At 39.5% G+C, this 14,709-nt stretch overlaps 1 protein-coding gene across 1 annotated transcript in view; it reads right to left on the bottom strand.

Moving 5' to 3' along the window:
- Nucleotides 1-14,709, bottom strand: part of LOC124613950 (nucleoporin Nup43) — a 202,703-nt gene that overhangs the window by 70,532 nt on the left and 117,462 nt on the right. The gene's annotated exons all lie outside the window — the stretch shown is intronic.

Genomic DNA, 14,709 nt, shown 5'->3' with positions numbered 1-14,709 from the left:
GGTCGAAAGACAGAGGATATAAAATGTAGACTGACTATGGCAAGGAAAGTGTTTCTGAGGAAGAGGAATTTATTAACATCAAGTGTATATTTAAGTGTCAGGAAGTCTTTTCTAAAAGTATTTGTATGGAGTGTAGCCCTGTATGGAATTGAATCATGGACAGCAAATAGTTTAGACAAGAAGAGAATAGAAACTTTCGAAATGTGGTGCCCTAGAAGAATGCTGAAGACCAGATGGGCAGATCACATAAATAATGAGGAGGTACTGAACAGAATTGGGGAGAAGAGGAATTTGTGGCACCACTTGACTAGAAGAAGGGATTGGTTGGTAGGAAACATTCTGAGGCATCAAGAGATCACAAATTTAGTGTTGGAGGGAAGTGTGGAGGGTTAAAATCATAGAGGGAGACCAAAGGACGAACACACTAAGCAGATTCAGAAGGATGTAGGTTGCAGTGGTTACTCGGAGACGAAGAAGCTTGCACAGTATGGAGTAGCATGGATAGCTGCATCAAACCAGTCTCCAAACTGAAGACGATGACGACAATAACAACAATAACAACAACAACAACAACAAAAATCATGGTGTACTATCTGCTTCTTTTCTATGTGATGTGTATTCATTTCTTTTTAATTTTTCAGTTTCTCTTGCCGAGTGAAATCCTGTTTATTCTATATAACATGTGTCTTAGTGCTGTTAGCTACTGGTTGTACGGATAGTTAGATGTGGAATGTATTATTGTGTCTATGGCCGTTGGTTTTTCTGAAAGTGTTAAAAGAATGTTTGCCATTTTCTTTTATTATTGTAATGTCACGAAAGTTTGTTTCATGTTTTCTTTTTCACGTATGAATTTTATGTTCTGATGAGCTTTCTTGATTTTGGAGTTCATATATTTTTCATTTGGTTCACCAACCGGACAAATAATGTCATCCATGTATTTGTACCAATGTAGGATTTTTAATCTTTCCTCAGGGGTTATTTTTTCAATTATTTGACTTTTTAAGTGACTGACAAAAATGTTTGTTCATGTTCCATGGGTAGCCCATAACTTTGCAGGTAACATTCATTCTTGAACTGGAAGTAGTATTGTCCAGTTATCAAACTGAGTATACTTGTTATTTCTGTTATTGCTTCTTTAGGGCATGAGATCTTGTGCTATGATATCTATTGTTTACATTACAGGAATGACGGTTGTTGTTGTTGTTGTTGTTGTTGTTGTTGTGGTCTTCCGTCCTGAGACTGGTTTGATGCAGGTCTCCATGTTACTCTATCCTGTGCAAGCTGCTTCATCTCCCAGTACCTACTGCAGCCTACATCCTTCTGAATCTGCTTGGTGTATTCATCTCTTGGTCCCCGTCTACGATTTTTACCCTCCATGCTGCCCTCCAATACTAAATTGGTGATCCCTTGACGTCTCAGAACAGGCCCTACCAACCGATCGCTTCTTCTGGTCAAGTTGTGCCACAAACTCCTCTTCTCCCCAATTCTATTCAATACCTCCTCATTACTTATGTGACCTACCCATCTAATCTTCAGCATTCTTCTGTACCACCACATTTCAAAAGCTTCTATTCTCTTCTTGTCCAAACTACTTATCGTCCATGTTTCACTTCCATACATGGCTACATTCCATACAAATATTTTCAGAAACGACTTCATGATATTTAAATCTATACTCGATGTTAACAAATTTTTCTTCTTCAGAAACGCTTTCCTTGCCATTGGCAGTCTACATTTTATATCCTTTCTACTTCGACCATCATCAGTTATTTTGCTCCCCAAATAGCAAAACTCCTTTACTACTTTAAGTGTCTCATTTCCTAATCTAATTCCCTCAGCATCACCCGACTTAATTCGACTACATTCCATTATGCTAATTTTGCTTTTGTTGATGTTCATCTTATACCCTCCTTTCAAGACACTGTCCATTCCATTCAACTGCTCTTCCAAGTACTTTGCTGTCTCTGACAGAATTACAATGTCATCGGCGAACCTCAAAGTTTTATTTCTTCTCCATGGATTTTAATACCTAATCCGAATTTCTCTCTTGTTTCCTTTACTGCTTGCTCAATATACAGATTGAATAACATCGGGAAAGGCTACAACCCTGTCTCACTCCCTTCCCATCCACTGCTTCCCTTTCATGCCCCTCTTCTCTTATTACTGCCATCTGGTTTCTGTACAAATTGTAAATAGCCTTTCGCTTCCTGTATTTTACTCCTGCCACCTTCAGAATTTGAAAGAGAGTATTCCAGTCAACATTGTCAAAAGCTTTCTCTAAGTCTACAAATGCTAGAAATGTATGTTTGCCTTTCCTTAATCTTTCTTCTAAGTCTTAGGGTCAGTAGACTCACGTGTTCCAACATTTCTATGGTATACAAACTGATCTTCCCCAAGGTTGGCTTCTACCAGTTTTCCCATTCGTCTGTGAAGAATTCGCATTAGTATTCTGCAATTGTGACTTATTAAACTGACAGTTGGGTAATTTTCACATCTGTCAACACCTGCTTTCTTTGGGATTGGAATTATTATATTCTTCTTGAAGTCTGAGGGAATTTCGCTTGTCTCATACATTTTGCTCACCAGTTGGTAGAATTTTGTCAGGACTGGCTCTCCCGAGGCTGTCAGTAGTTCTAATGGAATGTTGTCTACTCCCAAAGCTTGGTTTCAACTTAGGTCTTTCAATGCTCTATCAAACTCTTCACGCAGGATCATATCTCCCATTTCATCTTCATCTACATCCTCTTCCAGTTCCATAATATTGTCCTCAAGAACATCGCCCCTGTATAGACCCTCTATATACTCCTTCCAACTTTTTGCTTTCCCTCCTTTGCTTAGAACTGGGTTTCCATCTGAGCTCTTGATATTCATGCAAGTGGTTCTCTTTTCTCCAAAGGTCTCTTTAATTTTCCTGTAGGCAGTGTCTATCTTACCCCTCGTGAGATAAGCCTCTGTGCATTTGTCCTCTAGCCATCCCTGCTTAGCCATTTTGCACTTCCTGTCGATCTCATTTTTGAGACGTTTGTATTCCTTTTTGCCTGCTTCATTTACTGCATTTTTATATTTTCTCCTTTCATGAATTAAATTCATTATCTCTTCTGTTACCCAAGGATTTCTACTAGCCCTCATCTTTTTACCTACCCGATCCTCTGCTGCCTTCACTATTTCATCCCTCAAAGCTACCCATTCTTCTTCTACTGTATTTCTTTCCCCCAGTCCTGTCAATTGTTCCCTTATGCTCTTCCTGAAATTCTGTACAACCTCTGATTCTTTCAGTTTATCCAGGTCCCATCTCCTCAAATTCCCACCTTTTTGCACTCTCTTCAGTTTTAATGTACAGTTCATAACCAACAGACTGTGGTCAGAGTCCACATCTGCCCCTGGAAATGTCTTACAATTTAAAACCTGGTTCCTAAATCTTTGTCTCACCATTATATAATCTATCTGATACCTTCTAGTATCTCCAGGATTCTTCCATGTATACAACCTTCTTTTATGATTCTTGAACCAAGTGTTAGCTATGATTAAGTTATGCTCTGTGCAAAATTCTACCAGACGGATTCCTCTTTCATTTCTTACCCCCAATCCATATTCACCTACTATGTTTCCTTCTCTCCCTTCTCCTACTATGGAATTCCAGTCACCCATTACTATTAAATTTTCGTCTCCCTTCACTACCTGAATAACTTCTTTTTTCTCATCATACATTTCATCAATCTCTTTGTCATCTGCGGAGCTAGTTGGCATATAAACTTCTACTACTGTAGTAGGCATGGGCTTCGTGTCTATCTTGGCCACTATAATGCGTTCATTATGCTGTTTGTAGTAGCTTACCCACATTCCTATTTTTTTTAATTAGTTATTAAATCTACTTCTCCATTACCCCTATTTGATTTTGTATTTATAACCCTGTATTCACGTGACCAGAAGTCTTGTTCCTCCTGCCACCGATCTTCGCCAGTTCCCACTATATCTAACTTTAACCTATCCATTTCCCTTTTTAAATTTTCTAACCCACCTGCCCGATTAAGCGATCTGACATTCCACACACTGATCCATAGAATGCTAGTATTCTTTCTCCTGATAACAACGTCCTCTTGAGTAGTCCCAGCCTGGAGATCCGAATGGGGGACTATTTTACCTCCGGAATATTTTACCCAAGAGGACGCCATCATCATTGAATCATACAGTAAAGCTGCATGCCCTCGGGAAAAATTACGGCTGTAGTTTCCCCTTGCTTTCAGCCGTTCACAGTACCAGAACAGCAAGGCCGTTTTGGTTAGTGTTACAAGGCCAGATCAGTCAATCATCCAGAATACAACTACTGAAAAGGCTGCTGCCCCTCTTCAGGAACCACATGTTTGTCTGGCCTCTCAACGGATACGCCTCCGTTGTGGTTGCACCTACGGTACGGCTATCTGTATCGTTGAGGCACACAAGCCTCCCCACCAACGGCAAGGTCCATGGTTCATGAGTGTGGGAATGGCGGTATACATGTTTTAATGACATCAGTGATGCTGTGTGTGTGGTAACTGTATGTTCTGGATGTGTTTATCACTGTTCTGTTGTTTTTTTATTTTATAGTGTTTTGTGGTTATCTTTTGAGATGTTTGACCATAATATATGTTGGGGCTTTTCTGAAATTAAAAACTGTTATCACCAGTATTTCTTGTTTGTGCATCTTTGATTGGCTGCAGAGTGTTGGTACTTGTGGGTTCTTCTGTGTTATGTAGTCTTTCTGTTTATCAATGAGTGCTTGTTCAATGCTTTTCAGTGTACTTTTCAGATGACATAAATCACGTGGTTGTGTCTACTTTCAGTTTTTGTATGGTATTGGCATTTGTGTATTCCTTAGCTTTTGTAATGTATTTTGCTTTGTCCATAAATACTGTTACATTTCCTTTGCCTGCTCTTGTTGTTATTATGTTGCTAGTCATTAACTTCTGTTTCAACACTTTCACATTGGCTGCCTCTCTGTGGTTGTTCTTATTATGTGCCTTCTGTATTTGTTTAATATGCCATTTATTTTCTTTTTACAAATTCTCTTGTCAGTCCGATGTTTATATCACAATTATTTTGTTGATTTTCCCGTGCAAGGACATAGTCATTTCCTAATATGAGATTTTCTATTAATGGATGTTTAACTTATGTTGTTGCAGTGTTTCAATCATTTTTCCAAAAGCATTTTTTTTTTCTTTTTCATGCAGTTCTGTCTTTGTAAGGTTAACTAGACATGAGTGAAATGTGTGTTGATGTTCTTGTGATTTCACATTCCAGATGTACATATATTTTTGCTTTTTACTGTTAGTATCATTATTTTCTGCTTATGACTGTTCTGTAGATTTTTCACTACATTGTATACGTTGTGTTCAGCTTTTTTTCGATCAGCGCCATGAGGACAGTGGGGTTCCCTGTTCTGTGCTAACTCTAAATGGGTCTCATACAATATCATGTTTAGGTACTTTTTTTTAAATAGCCTCTTAATTTCATTAAACAGTATCTTCATTTCATTTAGTAACCAATACCTTTCTGCATATTAATTCAACTTTTGTGCCACTGTAGAACTATTCTTAACCTTCACAATAATGTAACTTGGTATTAAGTTGTTCTTTTTGCAAGTTTTGTTGAATTTTATGTACTGTATTGACTTACGTAGCCCAGATGAATTCTCTTGTACTTGTATGTGTTGACAGAGAATGCTTGTCTTGGCTGTAGTAACTTCTTCAACTTTGTAGTACTGTCCAAATAATGGGAAAGCCTTCTTAGCAGATAAATACTGCTGAACATGCTAGAGCATATATGATCAATACACTTGTTAAACATAAAATTTTTAACAAAAAACATCCCTAAAAACGTACAGAATGCTTGCTATCAAAACTTATGCTACTATTTACAATCAATAAGGTAGGATCATTATGTCCTATGCCAAAGTTAACTAGTTTAGTCTTGTTTAAGTTTGTTAAATGTCTTTCCAGGAATGAATCACATAGGACAGCCTTCAATTCTAAGTAGTTACTTGCCAAGCACAGCCTAGAACTGTTATCACCATACATACTGTTGGTTACATTCTCAATTGACTGGAAGTCGTTAACATTGTAAATGTACAGATAAGGACCGAGGTGAGAGCCTAGAGGAAGTCTCTGAACCGCCAATGCAGTTACTGGATCACACACTCCTTATCATCCTTACAGTCAGTAAAGTGAATTTTGGTGCACTAACTTTTGTTTCGAAGAAAAGGAATGGAGAAAGCCAATGTCATAATAAGAAATTAGTTTATCTGTCTACATTTACATGGATACTCTGCAAATCACACTTAAGTGCCTGGCAGAGGGTTTATCGAACCACCTTCACAATAACTAACTATTATTCCAACTTTTAACAGAGCATGGAAAAAACACCTATATCTTTCCATGTGAGCTCTGATTTCCCTTGTTTTATTATGATGACCATTTCTCCCTATGCAGGTCAACGTCAATGAAATATTTTTGCATTTGAAGGAGAAAGTTTGCAATTGAAATCTCATAAGAAGATTCCACCGCAACAAAACATGCCTTTGTTTTAATGATGTCCACCCAAACCCATATCATATCAGTCATACCCTCTCCCCTATTTCACGATAATACCAAATGTGTTGTTCTTTTCCGAACTTTCACAATGTACTCTGTTAATCCTATCTGGTAAGGATCACAGACCCTGCAGCAGTACTCCAAAAGAGGATAGGCAAGCATAGTGTATGCACTTTCTTTAGTAGATCTGTTACATTTTCTAAATGTTCTGCCAATAAAACACAGTCTTTGTTTTGCCTTCCCCCACAACATTTTCCGTATGTTCTTTTCAATTTAAGTTGTTAGTAAAGAATTTTATGACTGACCCAGTCAAAGGTCTTTGATAGGTCAAGGCACAGACCCACTACCTTGCAACCAGAGGGTGAGTTTGTCTAGTCCTATTTACAACCATCTCATCTCATTACTGAGCAAACGGGAAAGTAGCGAAACCGTAAGTCCACACTGTCAGAAACTATTATGCCAATTAATAGCTAGCTGAAACAGTAATAAAAGGACACATTAAAAGTTGGGTCAATTTAAAGCATGCTAACTAAAAGTCGATAACTAATAGAGGCTTACATAAGAACTGAGACAAATTTTACGTCATGAAAAAAAGACAGGTAAATTTTAAATTAGTGAGGACACACAATGATGCAGTGCAATAATGCACATAGTCATAGGACAAAAATGAACAACATGCAAACTTATATTAAAAGAGGACATTTTCCAGCTATGTAAAATGAACTGGATGGATGCTTGTAAATAAGAACATGTGTATGTTAACTGATGACTGGATGTGTTTTCCCATGTAGCCACATATATATCCCCACTAAATTAAGAACTTGAATACCAGTTGTGTAAAGGAAAAAATTTCACTGCATTTCTTGGTTTGTATATGAATTTTATGTCGCCAGCTTCCACTCAGTTTTACTGCAGTTCTGTACTGCTCCTTTACGACACATAATGAACTTTCTGTATAATGTTTCCTTTTTTCATTTTAAATGTAAATGTAAATTACTAATTCAACTGAACATCTGGGCTAGTGACCCAGCGTTCTTATTCCTGTCAACAGATGACAGTACTTTTGCCATTCTGGTTTACCAGTTGGCTCCCTCCTCCATGAATGCTAGTCTACGCTCTGGACTCGCTGGTAGCACACCACATCTTGCACTCGTCCACCACGGCACTCGAAGTCACAGCACCAAGTGTAGGTGTCCTGGTATTCTTGGCATATTTCTTTACCCAGGCAGTCTTCTGCAGTACTGTCTGGTGTTACTTTGGCATTGACTTGCGTTTTAGAGGACCTAGCCCGACCAGTGGTTTTTAAATTTCAAGAAATTTTTGTGTATTACTGCATGTAAAAATTATCTCCTATCTCTTGCTATTTTCTGTACGACATATGAAGATGGCCGGATAGGAGCCCCCAACTGATCGTGTCCTAAATAAAAGAACTTTACAACCGTAACGGTATTTTCAAGCTCTGGTATAACGTTCAGTTGCGGATGTTCCTCCAACAGGATTGTTTGTGTATATATTCAGTTTTTGCTCATTTATAACTATCTTTGTGCAACCCATTTGTAGTATTTACAAAGAGGTCACACAAGTTACACATTTCATATAGCACACTAAGTGCGGCAGCACCTAGAAATACCTTACCTTCTTTACTGTTATTTATTTTACAGACCTCTGTAACAGAACAATTCATATCTAAATGCCATATGATGATGATGATGATGAAGATGATGATGAAGTCCCATACTCCTTGACAGAGCGTAGGGGAACGATGCGGGAGACCTGCACTGTCGTACTAGGCAAGGTCCTAGTGGAGGTGGTTTGCCATTGCCTTCCTCTGACCGTAATGGAGATGAATGATGATGATAAAGACAACAACAACAACAACAACAACAACAACACCCAGTCATCTCGAGGCAGGTGAAAATCCCTGACCCCACCGGGAATCGAACCCGGGACCCCGCGCTCAGAAGTGAGAACGCTACCACAAGACCACGAGCTGCGGACATGATTCTACTTCTAATGCCATGTGAGAATATTAAAAAACCTTCAATTGATTGTTTACGTCTTGACACAGGAAACAGGGTCCAAATTTTCTGAGGCTGAACTGTATTTAATAAGTATATCTGAAAATTCTCTCTTTATCTTCAACTTACTTAAAACAGCCTACACCTACACAGATAATCTACAAGCTACCATACGGTTCCTGGCAGAGGGTACCCTGTACTACTACTAGTCATTTTCTTTCCTGTTTCATTTTCAAATAGAATGAGGGAAAAACAACTACCTATATGCCTCCATATGAGCCCCAATTTCTCATATCATATCTTCGTGGTCCTTATGCGCAATGTATGTTGACGGCAGTAGAATCATGTGGCAGTTAGCTTCAAATGCCAGTTCTCTACATTTTTCTCAATAGCATTTCTCAAAAAGAATGTCACCTTCCTTCCAGCAATTCCCATCCGAGTTTCCGAAGCATCTCTGTAACACTTACGTATTGTTCGAACCTAACAAATCTAGCAGGCTGTCTCTGAATTGGTTTTGTGTCTTCCTTCAACCTAACCTGGTATGGATCCCAGAGACTCGAGCAGAACTCAATAATAGGTCACACCATAGTCCTATATGCAGTCTCCTTTACAGCTAAACCACTCTTTCCTAAAATTCTCACAATAAACTCAGACTGACCATTAACCTTCCCTACCACAGGGTCATTCCATTTCATACCACTCTGCAATGTTATACCTGGATATTTAACTGATCTGACTGTGTCGAGCATCGCACTAGTAATATTGTATCCCAACATTACAGTTATGTTCTTCCTACTTATTATCATTAACTTACATTTGTCCAAATTTAGAGCTAGCAGCCATTCATCACACAAACTAGAAATTTTGTTTAAGTTGTCTTTTATCTTCCTACAGTCACTCTACTTTGACACCTTACTGTACACCACCGCATCATCAGCAATCAACTGCAGGTTCCTGCCCACACTGCCCGCCAAATCATTTATGTGTACAGAGTACAACAGCGGTCTTATCACACTTCCCCAGGGCATACCTGGTTTTTATTTTATTTTTATTTACACGTCAAGTTCCAGTACATGAAATTACAACACAAAAGAAATAACAGATAAAAATATAATGTTTATAAACCTAGAAAAAATCACGCCATAAGTTTAAGTGAACACAATCAACAATACAACAAGAATCAGCTAATTTTTCAACGAAATCCTCGACAGAATAGGACGAGTGACCCATGAGGAAACTCTTCAGTTCCAATTTGAAGGCGCATGGATGAATGCTAAAATTTTTGAATTCTTGTGGTAGCTTACTGAAAATGGATGCAGCAGTATACTTCACACCTTCCTCCACAACAGTTACGGAAGTCTGATCCAAATGCAGGTTTGATTTCTGCTGAGTATTAACTGAGTGAAAGCTGCTTATTATTGGGAATAAGTTGACACTGTTGACAAGAAACGACAGTTAAGTATATATGTATTGAGAGGCCAATGTCGAAATACCCAGACTAGTGAACAGGGGTCAGCAAGAGGTTCGCAAACTTAGACCACTTATTGCCCGAACTGCTCGTTTCCGAGTCAAAAATATCCTTTTAGAATGGGAAGAAGTACCCCAAAATATAATACCATATGACATAAGTGTATGAAAATAAGCAAAGTAGACTAATTTTCATGTTGAACAATCACTTCTTCAGCTACCATTCGAACCGTAAAAACGGCAGCATTAAGTCTTTGAACAAGATCCTAAACGTGGGCTTTCCACGACAGTTTACTATCTGAACACCTAGAAATTTGAACTGTTCAGTTTCACTAATCATATGCCCATTCTGTAAAATTAAAACATCACATTTTGTTGAATTGTGTGTTAGACACTGTAAAAACAATCTTACTGTAAAAACAGTCTTATTGTGATTTAGCATTAGTTTATTTTCTACAAGCCATGCACTTATGTCATGAAATGCACTATTTGAAATCAAGCCAATGTTGCACAGAACTTCCTTTACTGCCAAGCTAGTGTCATCAGCATACAGCAACATTTTAGTTACCTGTAATACTGGAGGGCATATCATTTATATAAATAAGGAAGAGGAGTGACACCCTCCATTTGACTGTATCCCACTCAGACCCCACATCACAGCCATTCTCAACACTGTGAATAATGAATGACCTTTTGCTGTCTGTTGTAAAAGTAAGAGGCGAACCAATTGTGAGCTTCTCCCTGTATTCTGCAATAGTACAGCTTCTGGAGCAATATTTTGTGATGAACACAATCAAATGCCTTAGTTACATCAAGAAATACACCCAGCATTCAAAGCTTTTTGTTTAACCGATCCAGTACCTCACAGAGTAAAGAGAATACAGCATTTTCAGTTGTTAAACCAACCCCAAAGTTGAACTGTACACTTGATAGCAAATTATGTGAAATAAAATGATCAATTATCCTTACATACACAGCCTTTTCAGTAACTTTAGCGAACACTGATGGTATTTAAATAGGTTTAAAATCGTCTACATTTTCCCTTTCTCCCTTTTTATGGATTGGCTTTACTACTGAGTACTTTCATCGTTCAGGAAACTGAGCATTCCAAAAGGAAAATTACAAATATGGCTATATACAGGGCTAACATGTGCAGCACATTACTTTAATATTCTGCTAGGAACTCCACCATGTCCATGAAACCCCTTGGTCTTCTTTATGGATTCTTCCATTGCTTCTTGATAGAACAATTCCATATTGAGGGTTGAATAAGACTTAGGCGGTTTTTCGTTCTACTGATTTTTATTTGTATGAACTAGTTTTTGGCTTATTAGGCCATCTAGAGATAACTACTGGCTATTGTTTACAAGGAGCTTGTGTTCTTGTGTGATACCTTAGTCAAGAATGTTTGGTTCTTGCATTGTATTTCAGTCCAGAATGTTTGGTTCGCAAGAACACAAGCTCCTTGTAAATAACAGCCAGTAGTTATCTGAAGATGGCCTAATAAGCCGAAAACTAGTTCATACAAATAAAAATCAGTAAAAGAAAAAACCGCCTAAGTGTTATTCAACCCCCTTAGCCTTCAATGATTTAATTATTGACTCAATCTCCCCTTGTCTGTATCACAGAGGAGTATTTCAGACATCAATCTTGGAAATGCATTTGCCAAGAGATTTATACGATTCCCTGTAGAAACTAAATTTTTATTTAATTCACCACCAATGTTCAGAAGATGATCATTAAACACTGTATGTATATCTAACTTATCAATAACACAAATATTTTTGCTATGAACTGACTTTATATCATCGACCTTGTTCTGCCGACCAGACAGTTCCTTCACAACTGACCATATGGTTTTAATTTTATCCTGTGAATTAGTTATTCTATTTGCGTACCAAATACACTCTGCCTTCCTAATAACATTTTTAAGCACCTTAAAGTATTGTTTGTAATGGGCTATTGTAGCTCGATTGTGACCACTTCTTACATTTTGATGTAATTCCCGCTTTGTTCTACATGATATCCTTATCTCACTTGTCACCCACCCAGTCTGCCTTTTACTGCTAGTGCCCCATTTAAAACCTTCTAATGGAAAGCAACTCTCAAAGAGCATGAGAAATGTGTTAAGGAAAGCATTAAATTTGTCACCATTGTTATTGGCACTATAAACATCCTACCACTCTTGTTCCTTGTGAGTTTTAAAAAACTCTCTATTGCCATTGGATTAACTTTTCTACATAATTATATGTGTCATTTGTTTGAGTAAAAAAGCCTTTTAGTGTCAAAATTTGTGCATCAGGGTCTGACAGGCCAATCACCCTTTTACTAACAGCATGTCCATCCCATTCACCCTTTTACTAACAGGATGTCCATCTGGTACAAGGGTAGTTTGAAAAGTTCTTGGAATGGAGTAGAATAGAATAAAGTACTTACATCACTGAACCTTTTTTTTATTTTTCAGTGTAGTCTCCTTGTGGATTAATGCACTTGGTCCAACAATGATCCCGTGACTTGATCCCATCTCGAAAATGAGTTTCCTCCAGGCCTGCAAAATAGTTGTCAACTCCGGCTATCAATTCTTCATTTGACATGAATCTTCATCCACCAAGAAAAATTTTCAGTTCTGGGAAGAGATGGAAGTCTGTATTGCTCGGGAGATCTGTTTGTGGACAAGGTCTGCAGGATAGTTGCGGGAGAGGAAAGCACTGGTCAGGTTATTGGTGTAATTGTTGAGGGATTCATCACTGGAGCAGATACGTTTGCCACGAATACCTAGGCTGTAGGGAAGGGAACGTTTGATGTGGAATGGATGGCAGCTATCAAAGTAAAGGTACTGTTGTTTGTTTGGGGGTTTGATATGGACAGAGGTGTGGATGTGAGCTTCAACAAGATTAAGGTCAACATCCAGGAAGGTGGCTTGGGTTTTGGAGAAGGACCAGGTGAAATTCAGATTCGAAAAGGAGTTGAGGTTATGGAGGAAATTAAGGAGTGTTTCTTCACCATGAGTCCAGACCACAAAGATGTCATCTATAAACCTATACCAGGCCAGGGGAAGCAGCTGTTGGGTCTTCAGGAAAGCCTCCTCCATGCGGCCCATGAAGAGGTTGGCATAGGAGGGAGCCATCCTGGTTCCCATGGCCGTTCCCCTGATTTGTTTGTAGGTCTGGCCTTCAAAAGTGAAGTAATTATGCGTGAGGATGAAGTTGGTAAGTGTGATAAGGAACGAGGTTTTTGGAAGATCTTCGGGTGGGCGTTGGGAGAGGTAGTGCTCAAGGGCAGAGAGACCATGGGTATGTGGGATGTTTGTGTAAAGGGATGTAGCAGCTATGGTGACAAGAAAGGTTTCAGGTGGGAGAGGAGTGGGAATGGATTTGAGGCGTTCTAGGAAGTGGTTTGTGTCTTTGATGTAGGATGGGAGTCTGCGGGTGATAGGGTGTAGGTGCTGGTCTACCAGAGCTGAGATACGTTCGGTTGGGGATTTGAAGCCTGCTACAATGGGACGGCCAGGATGGTTCTCTTTGTGGATTTTGGGTAATAGGTAGAAGGTAGGGGTACGTGGCTCAGGTGGAGTGAGTAAGTCTATGGAAGCCGTTGTGAGGCCTTGTGAGGGACCTTGGATTTTTAGGATTTTTTGCAGCTCAGTCTGGATGGAGGGAATGGGATCCTGGGTAACAGCTTTGTAGGTTGAGGTGTCAGAGAGTTGACGCAGTCCTTCTGCCACATACTCCACACAGTCAAGTACGACAGTTGTGGAGCCTTTATCCGCCGGGAGGATGACAATAGAGCGGTCTATTTTCAGCCCCTTAATGGCACGGGATTCAGCTGGGGTGATGTTGGGGGTTGTCGGGATGTTCTTCAAGAAGGACTGGGAGGCAACACTGGATGTGAGGAATTCCTGAAATGTCTGCAAGGGATGGTTATGGGGGAGGGGAGGAGGATCCCTTTGAGAAGGCAGTCGGAACTGTTCTAGACAGGGTTCAACACTGGGTCTAGTACTTGGGGGCTGTGTTTGGGTAGTGAAGTGATATTTCCAGTTGAGGTTCCGGGTGAATGAGAGGAGATCTTTAACCAGGGCAGTGTGGTTGAATTTAGGTGTGGGGCTAAAGGTTAAGCCTTTTGATAGAACAGATGTCTCTGGAGGAGAGAGGGATCTGGATGACAGGTTTAGGACTGAATTGGGACTGGTGATATGTGGCATTTGACTGTGGTTATAGTTGAGATTTGGTCTGTGTGGGGTATGTGCTGGGATGGGGAGATTGAGTAGGGTGGCTAGGCTAGGTTTGTTGGCTATGAGGGGGGTTTGTTGAAGGTTCTGTTGTGGTTGGTGTTTGTGAGGGATAGGGAGAGGGACCCCACTTCTTAGGTGTTGCACTAGCACTGTGGATAGTTTTTTCAGGTGGTGTGTGGCATGGAACTCAAGTTTGCAGCTGGCTTCTAGGATGATGTTCCCCAGTGTATTCTCCAAGCAAGGGTTTGAGAGGTGGAGGACTTTGAAGAGAGATAGGAGCTGTTGGGAGTGGTGGTTACATGAAGTAGTGTAGAGATTCAGGACAAGTTGGGTAAGGGCTAAGGATTGAAGGTTCTGGAAGTCCAGGAGAGACTGGTGGAAGGAGGAATTGCACCCGGAGATGGGAACTTTTAAGGTAAGCCCTTTA

This window comes from Schistocerca americana, chromosome 4 (genome assembly GCF_021461395.2).
Source record: "Schistocerca americana isolate TAMUIC-IGC-003095 chromosome 4, iqSchAmer2.1, whole genome shotgun sequence".
Lineage (NCBI taxonomy): Eukaryota > Metazoa > Arthropoda > Insecta > Orthoptera > Acrididae > Schistocerca > Schistocerca americana.
Note: the sequence above shows the minus strand (reverse complement) of the source record. Positions and strands in the feature narration are given on the sequence as shown.